The following is a 24,596-nucleotide window of genomic DNA, read 5'->3' as shown; positions in this document are numbered from 1 at the left end:
TTTAACTGTTATTTAATGACGTTTGGGTGTGGTCTTGAAAGTAGTCGAGTTGGTTGTCTGGATACGAGAACGTTTGAAAAAAAGGAATGTACGAAAAGAAAAGAAAAGAACAAGGATTACCGGACGTGTGTTATAAAAGTTAAAATAATTCCTAGAAAGAATTCATCAATTTTCGTTGAATATTCTTTCTTTTTAATAAAGTTTGTTCTAGTTAATCGTTAAATTAGTTAAAAATTTTAAACAGTATGAAAAGAATTCGAGACAAAGGATTGGTCGCCCGAGAGGACCCGAAAGAAATAGCTGAAGAGTAATTTCTGATGAAGTTGTTTCGAATGGGTCATTTTGGCCATTTCGGTAGTTCTAGTGTTAAAGGATTAATAGATTGGAGATTTCGTTTGCTCTACGTCTGCAAAACGTATTCTTTCTCGTATTACTCCCACCACTGGTCCAGTAATGCCCCTCGATGGCTACGTTGGGGCCAGATGAGTCCTCAGGTTGCCCCACTCCTGGCGCCTGACAGTCTCTCTCGCTCGCCCCACTCTTCCGCCAATACCGTTCAAGGCCCAGGCAGAGATGCCAGATTCAGCACCCGGTGCCCTACTCACACATACCAGATCATGCGTACGTGAGCTCGTAGAGTTTCGGAAAGTCGACAAAGGCAAACTGACACATGCCCTCTTTCTCGATTATTCCGAAGCTGTCCGAAGTAATTTCGGACCGCCTCGTGGGAGTCGAGAGAGAAAGGCTCACATTTGCCTCCTCGCTCTTGAACAACTGAAATCTGACCTCACGTCAACGGCATACGATTCGGAATCTCGATTGCCCAGGTATTTTTACTTGCCTTTCCTAGAGTTCATTACTGAACTCTGCGAATTACTCCTGGTTTCTATTTGCCTCTGATGACCCCTGATGACCAATGCTGACAAAAGTACAGAACTCCCGACAACTTTTGACACCATACAGCGACTGTTACTGACTGCTCCTGATTACTTTTCAGAAGTAACAGGAGTGGTCAGTAGTGGTCAGCAGAGTCCAGCGGAGTCAGGCAGAAGTCAGTAGTAATCGTTATACGTTGTCAGAAGTAACAGGAGTGGTCAGTAGCGGTCAGTAGAGGCCAGTGGAGACCTGTTGACAGGAGGTCGGATATTAGTTGTTCAAGATACTGGCAAAGAGTGGACTCTCATTTTAATTTATTAATTTTCAATCTTAAAGAATTTTGATTTTGAAAAATCGTATTATTAATATACATATGTACGCTCATACATAGGAATAATAAAAAAAAATTTCTTTTTTTTCAATAATTAAAATATGATCAGGGGGTCTTAAAACGTGTATTTCCGTAAAATAAATTTTACAAAATTTTTTCCCATTATGGGTACTTTGCTTATGTGCGCCTACATAGGTCGGAAAGTAAAAATGCCTGGGCAGTCGAGAATCATGGCTCGAGATTCCAAATCGTATGCCGTAGACGGGAGGTCGGATTTCAGTTGTTAAGAGCGAGAAGGCAAATGTGAGCATTTCTCTCTCGACTCCCACGAGGCGGTCCGAAATTACTTCGGGCAACTTCGGAGAATCGAGAAAGAGGGCATGCGTCATTTTGCCTTTGTTGGGTTTCCGAAACTCCACGAGCTCACGTACGCGTGATCTGACATAGTGTGAGAGAGCACCTTCGGTGCCTTTCTGGCATCTCTGGGCCCAGGCACCGATAGCGCTCACTGAGGCTCGAGCAGCGTTGGGAAGAGTAGTGGGGCGAGAGGAGGACTCCTTCTGACGGTTAAAGCAAGAAGAGATGGTAACGCCATTTCCCCACCTGGACAATCCTGGTTCGACCTAGCGGCTGCGTGGGAGTAGATGGTGGGGGAACTGTAAGTTTCTTAACACTTTCATTGTCACGTCACCCATACATGGACGAGAGGTTTCTCCACCGTGTAATTAGAAAAATACTCAATTTGAGACGACAGGGAAAATAAATTTGGGTAGTATTTATGTTACGTAGTCTAGGACGGTTTAAAATAAAAGCTGTTTATTTATTCGCCATATGGAATTTAAAATTATTTGCGTTGCCAGTCTCGTATGGATTCTTCGAGTCTTTTTCGAACCGCAAATATTCGTGACATTCCCTATTTGCGTTTGAAGAAAACAGTTATCTGCAAAGTGGTTAATTGGGTCATATGTCAAAAGATAAATCTTCTCTAAACATAGACCCACTCTCGCGCTCGATAAAACTAATTTATCGTAAACAGTCACGAGGAGGTCGTTTTAAATTGTTTATCTTTCCATGGAATGCTTAAAGTTGTCCCTTGGACCACCAACCGAGCAGATTCGCGGTGCTAGGTCGAGTCTCCGAGTTTCACGAGACACCGATAAAACGATATCGAAGATATTTTCGTGGAATTAATCGTCGAAACTGTTGTGTCGAGATTGCATAATATTTTTCTACCGCGCTGATACTGCACAGCCCGAAGTAACTATGCCTCGCGGTAGCGTCCATGCGTCCGTAAACATCGGCTGACTCGACTGTACGGCCATAATTTGCGGTTAAATTAAACGCAATCCCGGGTTACATGGTTTTATTTTAACGCGAATCGTGAAATATGCGGCTCGACTTGAATGAAATTATCGTCCGGAGGTAAGAAAGTGTTTCCAAAGGAGAGTATTCATCGCCGGCAGGTATCCCTGCAGGAGGTAATGCGTTGCAGCGTTAAATAAATATCAGCGAAACTGGAAATAAATGTCAGGACACTTTAACAGCAACCACGAAATATTCGCCGCCTTATAAATGCTAATTTCGAGCTCCCACCGAGTTTTGCATCTCTTTGGGATTATCCTATCGAGAATGACTCGTACTTTGCTCGATGCTTCCAACGAGTCTGTTGTATTCTTCAAACGCCGTTGAAAAATATCGTCTTCGATACTCGTATCCACGGTAAAGTTGCAGTAAAAAGCATAAATGAATCGATAGCAAGCTCTGCGTAATTCATTATTTGTTCTCGAAGAATACCAAAGAATATGAATTATTCTCTCCTTGTTTACCAATGGCAAGAGATTGACTCAGTTTTGTAACATGTTCTATGCTTGAAAATATTTAATATCTCGTCCACGACCATCTTGTTTACGTTCTATTCAATTTCCACAGTGATCTGAAGATATTTTAGAATCCATAGAAAACATCGTCGATATTAAACGCACTTTACGGATACGATTATTACGAAGTTCCAACAGTCGAAAGATGGACATTTTGACGTTAATGAATACGAGTAGAGTGAAAAAATTACCACCGTGATTTTAATATCTCGAAAGGTTACTTTGACGAGGAATAATTTTATTTTTGTCCATCATCGACGACGGTTATTAAATGGTTTTTCAGCCTAAAGGAAGACGGGAATCGTTAAGACGTGGGTATCGCTTAATACGAGAAACGCGTTGTACATATTTATTTCGCCATCACCCTGGCGGACAGGGAACAATTAGAAAGATAATTACAATGAAAGTTGCATCTGCCGCACGGGAGACGGGGTCTATCTTTCCCTGTTTTTTCCCTTCGCGTCGGGTCCACCCCCTTTTAGCCGTCGTATTTTTGTAACTTTAATTATCACGTGTACCCTGCAGTTTCAGGCTACTGGGATTTTCTACCCGGCCCGTATATACGTTTACCCATTTACTAGCAAGCCCATTTACTGGCAGCGTACTAAACGTAGTTATTCACGATAGCAGAGGCGCAACGAGCCCGTTCAATCTCCATTGGGAATTCGGTACGGCCAGCTAATTTCGGAGTCTGTTATCGACGTCGTAGGATTTTCAGCTCCCATTTATTTCTACGCTCTACTTCGGTGCACCTCTGCCGTTGCCGGGGCTCGACCTGGCCACACAATAAAAGCCAAAATTCGCCGTGGATGGCGCGCGGTCCATACAACGCAGTCGAAAAAATCTCTTTTTTTCGCCGCTTCGAGTACGTACGAGAGAGACTTCAACCTGTCCCACTCACGGCACGCTAGAGTATGCATTCCTGTCGCTATGTGTGAAACATCGATTCAGAGGTTTAAAAAACTCAATTAAAGATACAAAATTCAATAATAATGTTGTTTTCCGAAACGGGAGACTCCTCACCGATTTCGATAATTTTCAAATATATTATACAACTCAGCGTTCCGAACAAGTTTTTGTTGTACATCTAACCCTCGATGGGTTTCAGTTTTCGATATATTTGTAAAATTCGAGAAGAAATACAACCCCATCTGATTCGTAAGAATTAATACTGTTTTGGTAGTACTTCGACCATCAAATGTCAGATCTAAACTTTTCATAATTCAATGTAGTAGTACCAACAGAATTTTGCAAATATCTCGAGAATTAAAGCAAAGCGGAGGGAGGTTGTACGTACAAGAAAAACTTTTTTTTTCAAGAGGCCTCTATTCCGAATATATAATTACCAATAATTTCTAAAAAATGATTATTTATTTTCATCGTTTAGATTTGACAGAAACGTTATTACATTGTAACGATTAAGATTATATCAACGTAAAAAATTTCACCTATATTCACATTTTGATGCTTCAATTTAATCATATCGAAAAGTTTGTGTAATTTTCATATTAATTTTGTTTCTTGTTGGTTCGATAATATTTTTACGCTTTGTTGTTTGTTCGTACGTTTAATAAGCGTTGATATTTGATACTAATTTTATATTTTCCCTTGCTTTTCGACTAACATTGAGCGGCTCTTGGTATAGTAGAATAGATAATTAGAGAGAAATCTCAACACAAGGACGAGAGGATATTCTTTCGCGCGCGTTGAAAATGATTTAGTTACTTTTACGGACAGCGACACCGGAGAAATTCATTGCGTTTTGAATATGCTGAACCGTCCTGGTCAGACTCTGGAAAACTTGTTACACGACGAAACTTACCAATTTGCTCGAGTTAAAGTGGCGGAAACGGGAAAGCTCGAGGACACGTGGATAATATTTTTGGTCGGTGCTTCAGCCTCGTGAAAAACTGCCCCCGTTCTTTGTCCGTCGCGTATTTAAATTATATTTTTACTTGTATACATTCCACCAATGTTTAAACTGTTCTTTACTGTAGAGTTTGGATCATCCCTTTTGCTTTCAACGACCCAATGCACTTTTTGTTTCGACGTTTCAAGAAACTCGAGGTACTTTAAAGTTGTATTTAAGTCTTTATAATTGATCGATCGATCAACAACATTTTTACAATATTGCAACAAATCGAATACGTAGAATGTCTTGAAACAACTATAATAATTTTGCTCAAGCAATATGCTACTTTATTATTTTGAGAAATATAATCTTAAAGAAAAATTAGAAACAGAATTTAATGCGAATAATAACACAGTTCTACGTTTTTGCTTGGAATTTTGGAATCCAGATGTATTTTTTCGACGTGCTTGTTGCTTTTCCAAAAAGTTGTAACTATTTCCAAGATCTCGGAGTTGTGAGAAGATGGAAAGCAAAAAATATCGATTTTTCCGAAGCGTCGTGCCAGAATATCCCCTCGAGCGAGGTATTTTTCTCGAAGCCTATATGCATTTTTTTCTCGTCCCTCGCGCATTGTGCTTCCTCTTTCGTGTTTTTTCCGTTCCATCCACGGTTTCCACTCTTTATCATTCTCTCTCGTATTATTTTTCTCGTCCGTTCCCTGGGCTCATCCTCTGGAGCCCCAGCGGTCTCACCTCTTGTCATTTCTCCGCACTGAAATTTTTATGGTGTGTCCAATTTCCGACGTAGCTAATAGGCATTAAAGCTGACGTCCCGGTTTCCATTTAAAGCGCTTGCGGAAAAAAGCTCGACCGACGGCAAACAAGATACGCGAAATTTATGGCCATTCACCGCGCGAGTGCTATTTCATTATAAAACTGATTGCCATTGTATTATGTATTCATACAGTTTAAAGTAACCTTATAAAGAGTCGCTCGGAAATATACGCTCCGTCTATACAGGCTGTTAACCTTCCACTACCGTCGTTTATTGTACGTTGCGTAACTACTATCGCTGGATCGTTTTCAATGAGAAATAATAAAAAATATTACTTCTCTGACGATTCGTCTTGATAGATAATATGAACAGGACGCATTAAGGGAACGAACAAAATTGCTAACCCAAGGAAGCAATAAAAAACGTTATAAACATTTAAATTTTTAACTGATATGTCTTTGCATCGCACGGACTTTGTTTTCAAACGAACAAAAAAAATGTATGAAATCGGAGCAAGCTTATTTTCTTCCATTTACAGATTTCATCTTTCGTACAATGGAGACGAAATTTAACACCAGTAGATATTAACCGACTCGTGACAAGTTCTTAATGTCAAGTGTAACAATTATGAGGCTACTCATTCGTCATTAAGTCTTAAATACTAAAATCAACACATTTTAACATTCACGAGGTATTCGTAAAACAAATCTATCCTTTTTCGTGGTCGTTCCTTATACGAACTAATTTAAAGAAAATTAAATAGTATAGGTTTGACAAATTAGTTTAAATTAAATCGTACGTTAAGGGGTTAAACGTCGCCTTTCATGCTTTACTGGCTCCAAGGGGGAACGTTCAACTTACGAATCATGTCTGGTTCATTTTAAAAATCATTACTGTATTGCTTCGTTTTATATGGTGCGTCTACTAATAGACTAGGGATACAGCGACGATTCTTAAAATGAACATCGCTTCGTCTGTTCATCTTTCGTACAGCAGAGGTGAAATTCGATATCTTCACGCGATGATAGAAATATTCGTTTTACGAGTCGCGTTTGGTGTTCATTTTAGGAATCGTATTATCACTGTATCATCGAACAACGAGAGGAACAGGCTCGAAGGAAACGCGGAGAATATTTTTCCCCATCGGTTGCGTTTCACTTTTGACGCGATCGCGGGCAGAGAGCCTCGCACAGGCTCCACGGAGCAAATGATTAATTAAAAGTCGACGCGACTAATGGGCTACAGATTAATGTTCTCTGTTGCGAGCACTGTTTACTTTGCCAGCCACGGTAATAAATCAGCGTCTTATCGACAAGGAAAAAGTTGTACTCGCCGTTAAGAATAGTCACTTTACGAGACGCGGATGCTTACGCGCGGCGGCGATCGTCGGTGATCGATCCTTACCGATCGTCTCGTCGTGGAAAATCTCGAGATAATTTACCCTTCAATCCAGTTAACCGACATTACTCTTTCCCCCTGCATAAATTTCGTGTCGCGTGTAACGGCAAAATAATCGTTCCGAGGCAGAACAGAGAAATTTACGCTTCTAGACATGGCAAAGAATTACTTCGTAAGTCTACACAATTGTAATAAACAAACATTTGTTAAAAATAAATGAAAAAATTTAATAAGAATTCTATAAGATCCTCGATCGACATTAAAATTGCAGATCGGTCATTTCGTGAACTGGAGGGGGAGAGGGATGACGTTAAGAATGGGGGGAAATTCTCTTTACAATTTATAAAATGAACATTTCGTGTAGTATAACCGAATAAACAGATCCCAGCGAAGACAAACATCGAAGCTGCGAACACTATAGGTTACCGAGCAAAGCGCGCGAAGTTCTCCCCGGAGTACCTTCGCCCAAAATTGGAGATGTTTAAATGTTTGTGCGTACACTGTTGATCGTTAATTTGTTGGATACACCCGACCCAGTTGAAATCCAAGCGAGCGTATCGTTACGGGAGGGCCTCTCGCGAACGACACACACACGTAACGGGAAGATTTTCGACTCGCCAAAGGAAAAGTTTCCGTCAAGACACCCTGTCCGATACGCGTTTGCGAATTTCCAAGCGGCTGCGTGTATTTCTCCCCGGCGCAGATTTACTTCGGGAACATAAATAAACAAACCGGTCGAAACAGTAAGTCAAACGTCCAAACGCGTCGGCGGAGTTACGCGCTAGTCGTCGCCGGCTCCCCCTAAACTTTTCGAGCATCGCTATCGAGGGTAAATCGAAGGAGAAAACTACCGGGACAGTTTAAAATTGGTCCGAAACTGACAGCGCGGAACAAGTTTCGCTCGTTGCTCTTCTACTCTCGCAGTTCTCGTATCGCGACGTTTCAAAATTCGTGGTCCCAATGATCAATCCGGTTTGCAGATCTAGGCCAAACTCGCGGTACGATCGTGTAAGTATACTTGTTTCACGGTATAGTATTTCACGAGTCGCGTCTTTTTCCCGGAGAACTTGTCGCAAAGTTATACTGGTTTCTTCCCTTAAAAATTTGTTGCAAAGTCGTAAGTTAACTGTATGTTACTAGGTTTTACTGTTCCTCGCCTTCGTTTCCAACGTATAAAAATTCTACCCACCATGAAAACATTCGTTTCGTATCTTTAATGGTAAATTTTGAATTCTTTTTTTTTTCTTCGACTGTAGGAGTTCGGGGTTCTTGGGTTAATTAGGACTTTCTCAGTTTCTCGTGAAAAGTGTTATTTATTATGTATCAGAATATGGTAGAAAATTTCACGGGTTGTTTCGCGTTTCCTGGAGCAACATTGTCCGTGAAAACTGAATTCGTGAACAGTCATCGGCTACCAGAAGCTTTACGAAGGATTCTAATCTTATTAATGTATCCATGCACCGAACAACAGCAAACAAACTTACTTTTCGACGAGAAACTCTCAGCGACCGGAAGTTTCCATGCACCGGAATTTCTTAAGTAACTTTAGGAGCTTGATACCCGCAACTATCTTCACTAGCCATTAAGTGGAAATATAATCATCGTTCCAGTTGTTAGTTGGACAATTACGAAATACTGCATTATAGATAGAGATCGATCAGTATAAAAAATATTGTTATTTGAGAATTGAACAGAATTTATTTGCTTCTAAATTCTCTATTTTCATCTATCGATACTGTGTAACAGTGAGATATCGTTTTTTCGAGTCACTATGATTGATTATATTGACGAGTCTGACTAATTTTCGAAGTTGATTTTTATTTTTAAGAAAATTTTTTCCCACATTTATTATCCCCTTACTGGTTTGTATTATATTCACTGACATCAACGATTAAATTTACCAATGATCGTACAGTTATTAAAATATTTCTTTGACAGCCCTTCACTCTTTTTAGGATTAAATTAAGTTGATCGTACCAATTGTCAATTGTAGATACCATCGTGTCACTTACGCAACAAGTATTTCAATTGAGAGATTAATGCGATATTTGCCTAATAGTGACGTCGTTTCTTAATTAGCTACGTCCTTGAAAGTCGCGCCAGTGCTAATAACGCCGCTCCGTTTAATAGAATAACAAGTTCGTGGAACAGTCTTTATAATTTCGCGCCAGAACGATGCACGCTCGGCTGGGCGGCAGCTTTGTACACTTTGCGGAGCAAAAATTTTAGTAGTTTTTAGATTTTACAGAGGGGCTAACAAACTATAATTTAAATAACAAAAGTAGTGGTTGGGAAAGATCACTGCCGCGAAAATTTATTCTTGCAAGAAGAGTTGGGGGGAAAATTGTAACATAGTAGTTTTAAAGTCATAGATTGCTTATTGTAAAAAATATTCTCGCGTTTGACATGGTTTTATATATTCTCAGTGAATAAAATAAAAAGAATTGCCCTAAATAATATCTTCGTAAATAAATTTTTCACTGTACTTGGGTGGCCATTTTATAGGTGGTAGCATAATAGTTTTAAAGTCGTAAACTGTTTGTGCAAATTCCCTCGGGTTTGGCATAGTTTGATATTCCCTGTGAACTGAATACAAAGAAATTGTCTAAAAGGATATCTTCGTAAATAAATTTTCCACAGATTCAGTGATTGCTCTCTGTATACTGTAGAGTCTTTTTTTAATGAATTCCCCGCATTTACAAAGCTGATAACATCTAATAAAATGTAGCTCGGTTATTTTTACGACTTCAACACATTAACTACCATATATGGGTGACATGAATTTTCATTATGGAGCTAAATTGTCAAGATTAGATGTTAAAGAAAATAAATCTAGACAGGGCTCTTGAATTTTAACGAGGCTATAAAAATAAGTTCTATGATCAGGCAGACATCGTATTAAATAAAATCTTTTAGGGCTTTCCAAGTTTCAAAAAAATGAATAACATTGACTTCCCGTAGATTTCAGGGTAAAAAATGTTTTCCGGATTCTCGAGCTGGATTTTTCTAGTTTCACAGTGGTGTCGTAAGATAATGCTCGCGCAATATGCCCGGTGATATGGAAATCTGTTGCGCGGGTGGCGTATTGTACAATTATGCGCGATATGCACGGCCGTTTATCGGGGTCAGCGGGTTTAACGGCATCGATTTCACCCTCTTGTACGTTCGAATTCATTTCTAAGGGTGTAGGGCCTCTCGTTCGCCATTCAGTTTCATATCGTAATAGAATATCTGCCATTGTGATCCTATCCGTGGGTTTGCGGCTTCATATTGCTTTCGAGGCAAGCTGGCGATCAAGAATTCGCGCTGCAACTATGCACGCCGTCGGTCATCGTTTTGCTGTCTGAGATGCAATCAATTATTTCTTAATTACCGCGGGGATTTATTTCGCGTTCGGTTGCACGGCCGGTTATTTTATTTTTTTACGGATTAATACGCGAGAACCGTGCACGTTAAATACACGGTCTTCGAATTCGAATGCCTGTTAACTAGCGTAATTGCTTTGCACTTGGTTGACCGCGACGATATTCCACGCGGAATCGACAGAAACAGGTGTTTCACGAAAAAGAAACGACGATGACCGAATCTTCTGTTAGACAAGAATTCTTCGAAGACTAATTCGTGCAAGGTGCACTTTCAGAGTTAAAAACTATATTTAAAGGTTGTCGTCTTTTCGAATAGATAAAAATTGAATTTTCTATCAGACTTGCAAAAATTCTTCAACTTCTTCGAAGACTAATTGGTGCAGTGTCTATTTTCAGAGTTAAAAAATATATTTTAAAGAACATCCTCGTCTTTTTGAACAGAGAAATCAGAGACGAATCGTGTAATTTGTACAGTCGCTGTATTTTCTTTGTTACAAGTATGAATATGTTTGCTTTGTTTATTCCTTGATCGTGGGGACCAGAGTAACATTTTCCAGGGGCTAGTTGTTGCGCTGATAAACTCTGAAACTCCATCCACTAGGAAAACAATGAGGGTTCTGTCTCGCTATCCTCTCCAGGGAAATCGCACTCAGGGTGTAATGAAAGGGAGGCGGCGAGGTCCTCAGAAACCTTTGACTTCGGTCAGGAGGTCAGGCAGAATTAAGAACTCATTCGTTATAGTTGGTTCATACGCCAATCGGAACACACCTTGCAATTCTGCATTACATTAGAAACCATCAAGTGTCAATCAGAACGCTCGAAACCAATCGAACTTCCATCTGTCCGAGGTTGAAATTTAAATACAATATTTCTCTTTTTTCTTCTGTAATATTATTTTCAACTTCCCTTCTCGTAATTAGAGTCACAATAGGGATTTAAATTAACTAGTATTTTACTCTTTGCTTTTTCAACTATGAATTTAAAATATATTTTCAAGTTGAAAATACGGAGTCGATTGTTCTGATATTAATCATATGTTTACTAATTGTTACCGAATAAGTATAGTTTAAATAAAATTTGCTATTATTTTGAGATTCTTCGAGCGTTGTATCCATAGTAGCTTTAATAAATTTTTTTTCTTCTTTTAACTATTAAAACTATCTACTAAAGATACAGAATTAAGAATTACCATCATTTCGAGCGTAACACAGTCGTCCAATCGAAACGAACGCCAGGTAGTCTCCGAAGGAGTTGAACAATTCTTACGACTCTAACAGCCAAGATGGAAAATGAGAAGATTTGATCTTCGCCAAGTTGTATTCTTTTTCATTCTTAAAACTTCGTTAAACTTATCGTTTCTCTTCAAAGTAATTAATGAACTGGCCGAATATCCACAAAGTTTAGCGTCAATTATCTCTGATATTCTCTCTGGTTCTTTTAGAATTTTAACACCTTGTCGCACAATTTACTTATCATTTTCCAGGAGTTTTTTAATTAATATATATATTTTGTTACTCTCTGTCCCGAGTGGACGATTCTAGAAAGAATATTCCGCCTGAAAATATTAGCGCGGCACGATTATGAAATGCATTTATGCAGAAGAATTGAAGACTAATTAAAAAGTACGAATATTGCATAATATCACGTGGCAATTAACTTAATTGTAAATCGTGCGCGTGCAATGAAACACAGTTTAAAATTATTTTTGTATTGTTACTGTCCGTATATTCATTTTGTGATTTTAAGCAATTTCAAATATAACCTGTGATATATTTAAAAAATAATCATGATTTGGAGAATGTATAATCGAAATTAGTATCTCGTTTTCATTCAGATTTTGTGTTTTAATAACAAAAGTTCATATAAACATGTGTCCTATTTGACCCTATTTTTAAATTATAGCGAGTTCTGTATTGGAATAATTCTAAGAATATAAATTAAGATGAAATAAAAAAAAACCAAGACACGACAAGACTATTTCATAAATGTACACAGTTGTAATAAACAAACATTTATGAATCCTGAGTATTGGCTTATTATTATAAATAATCTCTTGACAAGCAGAGTAAGACAGTTACAATGTTAGGACGTTTCCAGGTTTTCATTTTGAAGGTAAAATAATACTGTGATCATTTGTTATCATTAATGTGAACATTTGTTATTGTCTTGTACCATCTGGGAACTTTCCAACATAACTTAAATTTATAACAAGTAGTGACAAATTCCTGTACTATTACAATATTAATAGACTAAAAAATCACAATTTAAAGAACTCAAATGATAATAAAACGGGGGTAGGTTATCAGAGACTGAAATTTCCGACAAAGGCTTCATCTTCCATCGAGAATGTCGCGTGTTCCCGGAACAGGGGTGGGCGGTAGAGCCCGACGGGAAGTCGAAAAATCGAAGAAGCATCGAAGTTCTCTAGCCAGCATATGTATATCGATATCTTATCAGCATGGGGAGCAGGTAGAAACGAGTGTGACGAGGGTGGGCTACCCCCCTGGTCTTATCGTCCTTCCTCAAGGAACCGAGGCACGCGTTTTATCAATTTTTTCCTCCCTTTAACCGGCTCTGGCCTCGTCTCGGCTCAACCAGTGCCGCAAGTTTTCGTGACAAGAGGCGGTCTAGACATTGATTGAATGCATCGAACCGAGGTCTTGCTTCCCTTTCTCTTCGACCGAAGAGAGAAAGGAGTTTTCTCCTGTCCAAAGACGCTCTCGGCCGTTATCTTCGTTCTTGGCGCGCGTCAATCGCGGCTTGATTAAATTTATGGATGGTAAAAAGCGCGGCTGGGTAGAAGGCCATCGATGGCGGAGGAGATCTGATCGTTAAACACGCAAAGGCAAAGGTTTACTCTGGGTATTTTGCTCGTTTTACCTCGGTGTCCAGGGCAAGCGTTATACCCTACGTTCCTCAAATTAAGGACCGCGCGGAGTCTTAACTCGTCTATATACGACGTCCAAGATGGACGACGGGACCGTGTCTTTCGATTTTCCTCGTAACGTTCTGTCCTTCCGGAGCCGCGAGGATAAACCATATCCGCGGATACGAGGTCCCTCGTAAAAGTGGCTGTTGCTCGGTGAGCCATATTACTCCTACGCACGCTCTCACGCTCCTCCCGTCCTCTTTTCGAACCCTCTTATTCGTCCTCTCCTCGATACGTGCACCACGTGGCATTACTTTTTATTCTTCTTGCGGCCGTAAACGCAACTAATAGCCCGCTGGCTTTTCGAACGATAATAAAGCTAGATCCGCGTGGACGATCCTATCGTCACGGTTATCCGTGACTGTTCTATGGATCTGTGACGTTCTATTGAAACTTTACTCGACGCTCCTTTCAATTTCCTGGTTTGATGGCGTTCGCCAGAGTTTCCTTCCTATGCGGTGTTATACGCCGCGCCGACGTCCATTAATTTCCGCTTTCTAGCGACAATTTTTAACCGCGATCATACCAACGATATTGTCCCTTCCTTCCTGATTATGTTTATTCATAAGATTCGATTTAAATCCGGTATTGAAAATTGAAATTTCTGCATTTTCCATTCCATTTTTATTCGCGTTACAATAATCCCTCGTTTGATGACGAGAAATAGAACCCCATGAGATGTTTACTCACTTTCATGATAAGATTTCGAATTAAATCCATTATTGAAAATCAGAATTTGTGTATTTTTCGTTGCATTTTTATTCGCGTTGCAATAATCCCTCGTTTGATGACGAAAATCGGACCCCACGAGATGTTTACTGTTATTGAAAATTGAAATTTGTATATTTTTCGTCGCATCTTTGATAGCCTTACAATAGTATTAACCCTTTACACTCCAATGGCTCCACTACGACGACATAAATAATATTTACCAAAACTTTAAGGGTTATGTATAGTAACACAAATCTAATTAACCGAAACAAATGAACAAATTTTAAATTAAAAATATTTAAAAAATTCTCTGAGGAGAAAGGACAATTTTAATACTCTTTAAAATCACAAAATTGCATTTAAATATTCAATTACTTCTATTAAAATGAATTCTTGGAAAAAGGGTTACATTTAATTAAATTTAGTTAGATGGTAATAATAAATTAGCGTAAAAAGGTGGTCAATTTAAATTTTTCGAAGGTACACGGTTGATCTACAACCAGCCTCGTAGAATTTAAATTTGACGCATTGACTCCGTCGTTATCTAATATACCCAGCATGTGAAACAACCATACTTTTCTTGCTCGAGTAAGATGTAAATTCGAAAGCTAAAAAACGGTGGTGTTCTTCGCGAAAACGAACTGTTGTTACGATTGGCCAACGAAGCGCGCGTATTTTCATCCCCGTTCCGCGTTCCTCGGCCGGAAGTAATCGCGCGACTGTGGATGTACAGGTCTGTGTGTATCGACTGCATCTGCATTTACAATCAGGACTAGTCCTCGGATCCATTAGTCACCTGACGGGCGGAGGTGGATCGGTTTCCAAGCGTGCAGGGAAGAGGCGAGTCCAAAAGAAGGATATACCGGGCTGGCAGTATTAGAGCAAACCGATCGGGACACTAATGACTAGGATTACTTCTCGAAAGATATTGGCGCCTTCTTTCCTCCTTTATCCACCTTTCGTCTTCCTCTTTTTTCCCTCCGTTCTGTCTCTTTGGGCTCCGGCCTCCGTTTGGCTTCTCACGCGTCTACTGCGAATATCGATGAACCGACCCCGAGATCCGTTCGTTTATTCGTCTATCGGCTCATTGCGTTTGCTCAAGATTGAGAACGGGCTTCGTATCGTGCCAGATTGGACGGATTTAGATAAGCAAGCGATAGGGGGTCCGTGAGTTTTCATCGGGAATGTATCGGCTAGCCAACGCTATTGTTTTTGTTAGAAATTTTCCAGTACTATATTGCAATTTTTACGAACTGTTAAAAATAAACCGTTAGGGTATAATGCTGATTGATACTGGTTTTGAACTTTGTTTTTTCGAACGATAAGAATAAATGTAAAAATTATTGTAATGCGTTGACTACGAGGCATCATTACATTGAAAAAAGATATAATTTCGGTGAGAAAATTCACGATTTAATATGCTTTTTCGATTGCAGTTCTTTGCAACATTGAGTTTTGACAAATTTGATATAACACCTTAGGGGAGAAGCATAATCAAATCGTAAAATAACAAGGGAATTGTGTTCGAACCAAGTTGACTAAATTTCTAGAAAATTAGTCACATCAAATCAAATTAAATCAAATCAAACCAGATGAAACGCACGTTTTGAAGGTAATTAAATGGAAAACTGTCGTTTGTGTATTAGTTTTTGACATGGTCTCCAATAAAATATTAAAAATGTAGACTAAAATGTGGCACTAAATATCAAGAAAATTAGTCACATTAAATCAAGTTAAGTCAAATCAAACCAGATGAAGCACAGGTTTTAAAGGCAGTTAAATGAAAAAGTGTCGTTTGTGTATTAGCTTTTGACGTGGCTTCCAATAAAATATTAAAAATTTAAACTAAAATATAACACAGCGAAACAGTATTAAATAAAAAAAGAAACATTTTATTTTACTTTATTTTATCGCTGTTCATGGAGGAACGAAAATTTTGAATAAAAAAATATTGGAAACAGATATGGTGTGGAGATATGGATTATGGATTAAGTAATCGAACCGTGATAGTGTAGATAATACAAGTTCAAAGCTTACGTAGTAAAACCAGTAAAGCGCGAAATTATGTGATAAAAACAGGTTCCTTGCGGAAATATTGACGTGTTTATGGTCGCGTATGATTAGATATCGTTGATCTGAATTGGTTCTAGGTTAGGTGTTGTCGGACATATTGAATCGGTGCATCTTCGAAGACGAATTTAAACATAAATGGAAACGGAGTTAAAAGAAATTAGGCGAAATTTCAATACAGATGTTTTATTTGATTTTATAAATAATTGTCTAGAAATATTCTTTTCTTAAATTTTTTTTAGTCACAGGACATTTCTGTCGTATGACAAAATTAGATTCCATAATTGTAACTAATTTCCCTCGCAGAAAATTACTTCATTTTCTGTGTACGAATGTTACTCGAAAAAAGCTAAATTGTTACAAGCGATGATTACAGTATATGTATTGTCTCTTTGCTTCTTCGCCACTGCCCTCGATTTGCATGTTGTGCAAACATGCCCCTCGCTCATTTGAATTAATTAATTAACAAGGTCTTTATTATACCGCATTAAAGTGACACGACACGTGCCCACTCGAAGCTTAACCTAAAATCCTAGATTCTTTGCTAAGGCTATCCCGGAGCTTGTAAAGTTTTTTAATAGATACATTTGTGCGAATAAAACTAGAACGCGAAGTTTTGTAAATTTGTTTCGTCGATTAATATTTATCGGAGTCCCCGTGTTTGCTTTTGTAATATTTTCACGCACGTTTTCCGCCTTTGTCAACGATTCACGTTCAACTATTTTGCAGATATATTCGCGTACATTCAAATGCTACGGTCGCCCACGCATTACCAATCAACATACTAACTTTGAACTTAGCCATTCTCTTTACTCGTTACCTTTTCTCGGCTTGACAGTTATTGGTGGAGAGGCATTCCAGCAGTGAAAGGTATTTTTAGATATGAAAACTACATCGTACGCGACAAAATTTTCAATTACGTAACACTGTAATTTTTATACGTAATGATATACAGGATGTTCGGCCACCCCCTGGGAAAAATTTAAATTCGAGATTCTAGAGGCAAAAATAAGACGAAAATCGAGAATATCAATTTATTGATTGAGGCTTCGTTAAAAAGTTATTAAAAAATTTCAAATCGTTCTGAAAAAATTATTTGTGGTTGCGGGGCCCAATTAGAATCATTTTCGGTGAACACACATACCCCAGAAATCCTGCGTACCCAACAACGCTATTATGCAAGTAACAAGGACATAAACAAACTCTAACCTCGAGTGTTTACTTTAAACGGTATCATTTATCGAGTTTTTAATATTAGCAGGTTGCATCGTCTGTAAAATTCTCATTGGACATCGTTAAACTTCCGGGCTGTTCCCACAGTTGGAGTATCGAAAACTCAACAATTTTCCAAGGAATAAAAAAGCCCACAAAATTGCTTCGAAACAACGCGTAAATGGATGGGGTATTTAGAGAAACGTGTTGCATTAAAAATAGAAATTTCTTTGAAAAAATAAACGTGTAAGCAGTAATAAGTTTCGTTAATTCCCGTAATTCGAAACATATATTTTGTGAGCTTCGAGAGCCCCCCATCGATCAAGCCTCGTACGGTTCTGGCGGTCGTGAAATTTGTTTCGCGGATAAGTCACGTAGCCCGGGAGGGCCGAAATCGACGACTTTATTGGATAAGTTTGGTCCGTGGCGTTTTCTAGCGCGGAAATGAAGAAAAACGCGATCATTGATTTTAACAAAAGTCGCGATTAGTGGGGCGGACGTGATCGAACGAGCGACGGTATTTCTTTGACAAAATCCAGCCCCGCTTCGCTTTGCATTTCTCATCACGCCGCGGCGTCGGCCTTTTTGCCTCTCTGCCCGCCTCACCCCCCCTCGCCTGTCCCTTTCCCACACGCTCATTCACGAGGAGATCCTGGATCCTGCTCTCCTTCGCGACGATCGCCTCTCCCTTCGTTCGTTCCTTCTCCCTGGGCTCCCACTCTTATCTTTCTTCGCCGTTCTTTCTTCCGCTTCTCTTCTTCCCCCACTCGCCGACCCCTCTATCAATTTATTTTTCTCTTTTCGGAGCAGCGGACCGCGTAACGAGCAACGTAAATCAATCGGTTGGCATTGTGGCTTCGTTCCTCCGCCAGTGGTTCTCCACCTTCGTCCCGTACGCCGCGTCGTATTAACTTCGACCGTCCAGACTACTTTTTCATCGAACGACTCTCCAGATAACGCGTTTTTATCGACCCGTCGACGGTCACCGGTGACCGGCGTTTGAAACTTACGACCCTAATTAACCCTTCGCGGACCGAGACGTTTTTAATACCCCGAGCATGTGCAGTTCTGCTCCATTCCTAGTAATATAACCGAAGATATAACTTTATTATGTTTATAATTTCTTTTTAATTTCACAATGAGAAGTCTCGTCACTTGTATATGGCTGCCATTTTTATTTTGGTACAATAATTTTCCATCTGTGCAACAAATTTCTAGAAACACTTGATTTCCAGAAATCTAATCTGCGAAAGGGTCAATTTCAGGTGCAAACGAATTAATACTTTAATATCAAATATTTTATATTAGTCATTTTTAAATTTCTAGACAAACTTGATTTGCAAGAATATATAAGAAAAAAAGGTCTGAACCGCAGAAGAGTTAATTTGGGGCGGAAATCATCGAATATTTCCATTTCTCGTGTTACAATTTGACCAAAACGCGGACATCGCTGGATGGAGAAGAATGGCGTAGCCGACGCGTTAAACCAGCGCTTTTCTCGATTCCTCGCGTATCGTTTCCCTCGTTTCTCCAACGTCGTATCTTTCCTTACCGTGGTCCGCTGACAAAAGAGCGTCGAAGCGGTATTGGCACACGGCTTGCCAGGTTTTTAACATTCAACAGCCTCGCTCGGCAAATTGTCCCGCAACTCGTGAACCGAGGCAAAACGAAAAAAACACGACGGAGACGAGAATGGCCGTCGGAATATGATGAGAATGAAGGTAGGCAGGGGTCGCCGGAGATTCTGGTAAGTTCGATCAGGGCCGTGCAAAGTTGAGGATCGTTCCGCCCCTCTTCTCGAGGCTCCACTACGTGCCGAACGCTTTAAGGGGCTGGCCTACTTGCAAAGAGAACGCTCGTCTCCTTCCTGCGGAAATCGAATATTTTCAACGGCATTTTCCTCCTTCCCTGTCGCGGTCAGGAGGACGAAAAAACTGTCGGTATCACCTCCGACTTTCCCGCTGATTCCACTGGACCAGGAAACTTTTCTGACCCCCCCTGTTTTAACCCACACCGAGCCAAATTAACATTCAGACGCTGCACAATTTCTACTTTGTCGCGACAAAATTTCGTTCGTGAAGCGTGGATTAAAAATAATACTTGTACACAATATGAAAGGAGAATGCGGGAAAATTGCAACGAGTATCACTGCTTAATATAACGAAGAAAATTATTAGGAAAATCAAAGAGTACCTTATTTTACGTGCGCCATAGTTGGTCACTGAACTTTTGAAAAAAAAAGTGGAAAGAAAGTGAACTATCACAAACGATATGAGAAGCATTAAAAGAAACTAGTTTTGAAAATCGAGGGAGGCTGTTTCTCAAAATTTAATCTTTTATTTCGAGGGACAAAATTTTATATATATTTATACAATTTATTTTATTAATAAATACTTACCAAGAATGTACTTTAATAAAAGAAACAATAGATGACATTTTTCTAGTTTGTTTTTACTTGAATTCTTGAGGGGAACAGTATACAATAAAATTTCACTAATCGATTGTGACAATCGTAGTGGAGTTTAAGTTAATATTCGCGAATACGAGTGACTAAAAGCTACACGTGACGACAAAGCGAAAGTATAATATAAACACGCACCTACCTCTGAAGTGTAAATAATGCAAAAGTTCGTGCAGTTTGTTTAAAACATATGAAAGCCGCTAATACAGAGGCTACGTAGGACCGGGAGGTCAAGAGAGAAGCATTGTAGTGTAAAAACTGTTAACTTTGGACAAAGCCCAGCGTTTTATAAACGTTTGCATAAAAGAAACATGTTGACACGTTGTTCCCCACATATTTAACTTTCTCGTGGAGGGGAGGGGAAAAAAACTTGTCGACTTCCGCAAGCTTTTCGAAGTCAACTTTTGATCAGTTTTACGAGACAACTATTGTTTGTCATTTGAAAATGTAAACGACGAGCAACAATTGAAGAGTTTACAACAAAAACCTTGTAAAATTTGTTGAATATTTTAAATAATACTGACAGTATTTCTTTCGACTTTATCAACGTTGAGTGGAAAGAACAGTTCGAGCATATTGTTAAAAAATCTGTAAACTCTTGCATCAAATTGAAGACAATTCGAATAGAGGTATTCGGTTTACTGATTTTTGTTCGCGACACATACCCAGGTCTTTGGAGGACCGTAGAACCTCGTGGTAAAACTAAAATACCATCTGAATTGACTTTTCATCTACTTTACAAGGCAGCTACGAACATCAACCCTTCAAAAATGAATGATCTAAGGAAGCTAGCTGTTCCTTTATTCGAAGCCAGAAAGCCAATCATTCTGCGATAAGCCGTCTGCTAGTGGAGAAGCCGACAGCCCGCAATATCGAGGCGATTTTAACAACAGTGGCTTATTGATATTTACGATTACTCGATTTTATTATTTTGCTATTCGATAAATAATTTTAAACGAGAATTCCTAGTCTAACTTGAGAATTTTTCGTTCGAAAAAGAATCTTAGTTTCTTATCTTTATATTTATTTATTTATTTACGGGCGAGAGACCCATTCGTTTATTAAAATTATTAGTTAATCCAGCGTAAATTACAAAATTACAGAAGATTGCTTATCTGACCCCGAAATTCTACAAAACGTATATTAAAAAAAAAATCGACAGCAATATAAATCTGGTTTCGAGAAAACATGGTCACTTGACAAGTTCAGTATAATTGGTTACTTCAGGTATAATGTCACTTCTAAACTTTTTTAATTATTTAAAATTCAGAAACGTGTACACCTTCGGATAGAATGTCCATGATTTTTTTCATAATTTTTATTCGAGACAGCGAGGAAGAAATGAAGATTAAATTAAGAATTACATTTTGCCTTGTAATTAATCTGATCGTAGGGGTAGCGGGTCAATATTCGGCAGAAAAAGATGAATTTAGTTTGGCATTTTTACCATGCTTAGTCGACTGTACTCTTTAGTTAGCAATACTCTAGAAAATTCTTGGCAATTTCCATTTATAAAATAGAAAAAGAAACAAAGCGAAACCTCGATCAAAAATTAAAGAAATTACATTTTTTCTTTCTGGAAAAAAGACTCCTGTCGATCGTTTTCGACATGATGGCGTGTCATCGATGGTATCGACTCTCGCGGATCGATTCCGCCGCGAACGAGCGAGAGATCACGCAGACGGATCGACTATCGATCGGTCAGAGGCTTCGCGAATCGGGGAGAGGCTTCTCGACGAATCAAGATCTCGCGCCTCCTTTGCGAGGCATCCGGCGAAAATCGTTGCGAAAGACTGAAATCGCATTAAGCGAGCAACGTAACGAAGGTGAATGCAAACTGGGCACGAAACGAGCGTGGACAGACGGGACGCGTAAAGGGAAAGGGAGCCAAAGAGGGGAAGAGAAAGGGGCCGAAAAATAAAGAAAAAGAAAAAGAAAGAAAGGAGAGTGGGGGCTGGTCGGTTGGGGGAGAAGAGTAAAAAAAGACGTTCGGGGCTTCGAACGTCGAGACCCGACGTCGTATACGAGAGTCAAGGCGAAACGAGGTCTGGTCTTGTAAACCTTACATAAACCTGGTCTCTGACGTTCGACCTGTCTCGTGTTATCCTTCTTCCTCCCTCTAGCGAAATATAGTATTAAACTGTGCCCGTATAAAACGCTTTTAATTTCGCGTTTCTTTCTTCGACGCGGTTTGCTCGCAAAGGCTCGCCGAAGCTTCTTGCGTTAACCAATTTATATCTACCTAAGGCAATGTTTGTTAGAAGCATTCCTCTCGAGAAAACGTCCGAGTATCGGCTTTTTGACGGTGCCAATTTTCTAAAACTTCATTTGTTACGATCGATGATTAAAGAATCTGTTTTGGAACGGAACTCGATCGAAAAGACAACGATTCTATATAAGAAATACTGTGTCACGCTACTGATACTGATTTTATTTGCTGAAGAAATACACTTTTTTATATTGGATTGTTAAAAATTCGGTAAACACAATTTCCAGTGAAATAACATGCCAAAAGTACAAGCTCACGTAGTTCGATATCATCGTATATTAGTAAACAGTTGTTAATTTTCAGTATTTGATATACTTGAGATAAAATAATGGGGGCATGTACTGCACATTCGCGAGAAGTTGGCAAGTGGGTTGGGACAAGGGATGCTCGCTGCGCCCATTTTCACTTTCTAGGCACCAATCAGACCCGCATTTCTTTCCCTGGACAACTTATCACCAATGCACAGTACTTTATGCTTAATAAAGTATATGCCATACTATAGATTTCATTTGCTTGAAAGTTGTAAATGTACGTCTGTTATTAGTTTGTTAAAAATACTTTAAATAAATTTATTAAAAATAGTCAAATATAACCCTTCAGAATTTAGTTACAAACCCCAGTGATTCCAATGTGTTCAATATCACATTCTTAGATATCATTGTACATTAGTAAGAAGTTGCTAATTTTGAGTATTCGATATTCTTAAGATCCAATAATGAGGGCATGTACTTTATGTTTAATAAAGTATACGTCGTATTAGAGATTTCATTTGCATGAAAGTTGTAAATGTACTTTTCTTATTAGGTTGTTAAAAATGCTTCAGATAAATTTATTAAAAATAGTCAAATATAACCCTTCAGAATTTAGTTACAAACCCCAGAGACTCCAATGTGTTCAATATCACATTCTTAGATATCATTGTACATTAGTAAGAAGTTGTTAATTTTGAGCATTCGATATTCTTAAGATCCAATAATGGGGACGCATACTTTCCACCAAAAATTGTGTCCTGGAAGCGTAATAATTCGGTCGGACGAGCACGCCTGAAGATAGCACGTTGGGTCTACGTGTAATGCACGTAAGGCAGACGCGGTTTGGCTCCTCGCTCGCTCCGACGATAAGAAAATATTAACGGGGATGCAGAGGTTATTTCGTGTGATAGGATAAGGTGAGGCGGAGGCGTTAAATAGGGCGCGTTACCCGCCATTACTTGCAATTCTCTGTCATTAAACATCCCTACCGTTCGCCACCCTAGCTTTCTCCACCTTTCCTGCAATTTGTTTCTTACACCTCGTGCTCAGTCTGCTTTTCTCTCTTTTCCGCCACCATTCTTCGGACGTTCTTCGTTCTTCTTCTCAGACCCTCTGCCGCCCTCCTCCCTGTTCTCTGCTTTTTCTCTTGTTAGCGCTATTTTCCCTCGCTGACCCCGCCCTTATTATTTCTCTTCTTCCCTCCGAGCCCGATGGCGCTTGATTCGCCCTTGAGACTCGATTTCCGCGGCGAGATCTCCCGAACAACGTCGGAACTGTCCAATAGGGACTATTCGCGTCTACTTCGAGGCGTTCCTTCTCGATGCACTCGTTCTTTCTATGCTCTATTCTGCATATATATTTCTTTTTCTTTTTTTTGTTCACCCTCCCTTCCCCCTCTGGCTCGCGTACATCCTTTCTTCTCTCGCCCCTCGTCGATTCGTTTCACGGCTCGACCCACCGTCCCTCGCCCTTTCCGTTTCTTATTTTTTTCTCCGTCCTCGTCGTTCGTTCCCCGAGCATTCTCTCCGTCTGCCGGAACAAATAGGAATTTCAGCGGGCGGTGACGTGCTCGTAAAGCGCAACAAGTTGAGCCTGAGCTTGAAGGGTGTGTCTAGAAAAAATATTGGGAATTAAGGAAGCAGGAACGGGTGGCTTCGAAAGGATATTTCGCGTCTCTGCAATTTTCTTTCTTGCCAGATGTCTCTTTATAAAGGAACAACCCCCTCCGCAGTCCTCTCGCGATGAGAGTAACGCGACACGCGCGAAATATTCACGTAATTCACGTAATTTTAAACCCCTTATAAAACAGGGAACGTCTCCTGTGTAGTGAAATTGCATCAACCCTTGCATCTTCTTTTGTCTATTTATCGGGAAGACAACCCATTGATTTGGAAAAATTATTAGCTCGTCGCGCGTAAATTACAAAATTATAAAAGATCATTTGATCTAGAAAAATGTCGATAGATACATTGAAAATTTGATTCATAAATTTCTTGTTACTACAGATAATATTAGTTTTTCAATGTTTCGTTCGTAAAAATCGATAATTACTGCGAGCATTCCAATAAATATTGAACAAACTTCAATTCATGAAGACATAACCTCAAGAAAACATATCAGGCACGATGATCTATGGTCTTCCTCCATCATTCTGGAAGCAATTGCATTCCTCGGCAATGCCATGCTGGTTCTTCGCATGCAAAAAACTTAGCACAGCCA

General features: G+C 39.4%; 1 protein-coding gene across 22 annotated transcripts in view; it reads left to right on the top strand.

The window, feature by feature from the left end:
• The window catches only part of LOC143343149 (protein muscleblind), a 562,363-nt gene that overhangs the window by 151,765 nt on the left and 386,002 nt on the right, over window positions 1-24,596 (top strand). The gene's annotated exons all lie outside the window — the stretch shown is intronic.

Source organism: Colletes latitarsis, chromosome 7 (assembly GCF_051014445.1).
Source record: "Colletes latitarsis isolate SP2378_abdomen chromosome 7, iyColLati1, whole genome shotgun sequence".
Lineage (NCBI taxonomy): Eukaryota > Metazoa > Arthropoda > Insecta > Hymenoptera > Colletidae > Colletes > Colletes latitarsis.
The sequence above is the reverse complement of the archived record's forward strand: the minus strand, read 5'-3'. Positions and strand labels throughout refer to the sequence as shown.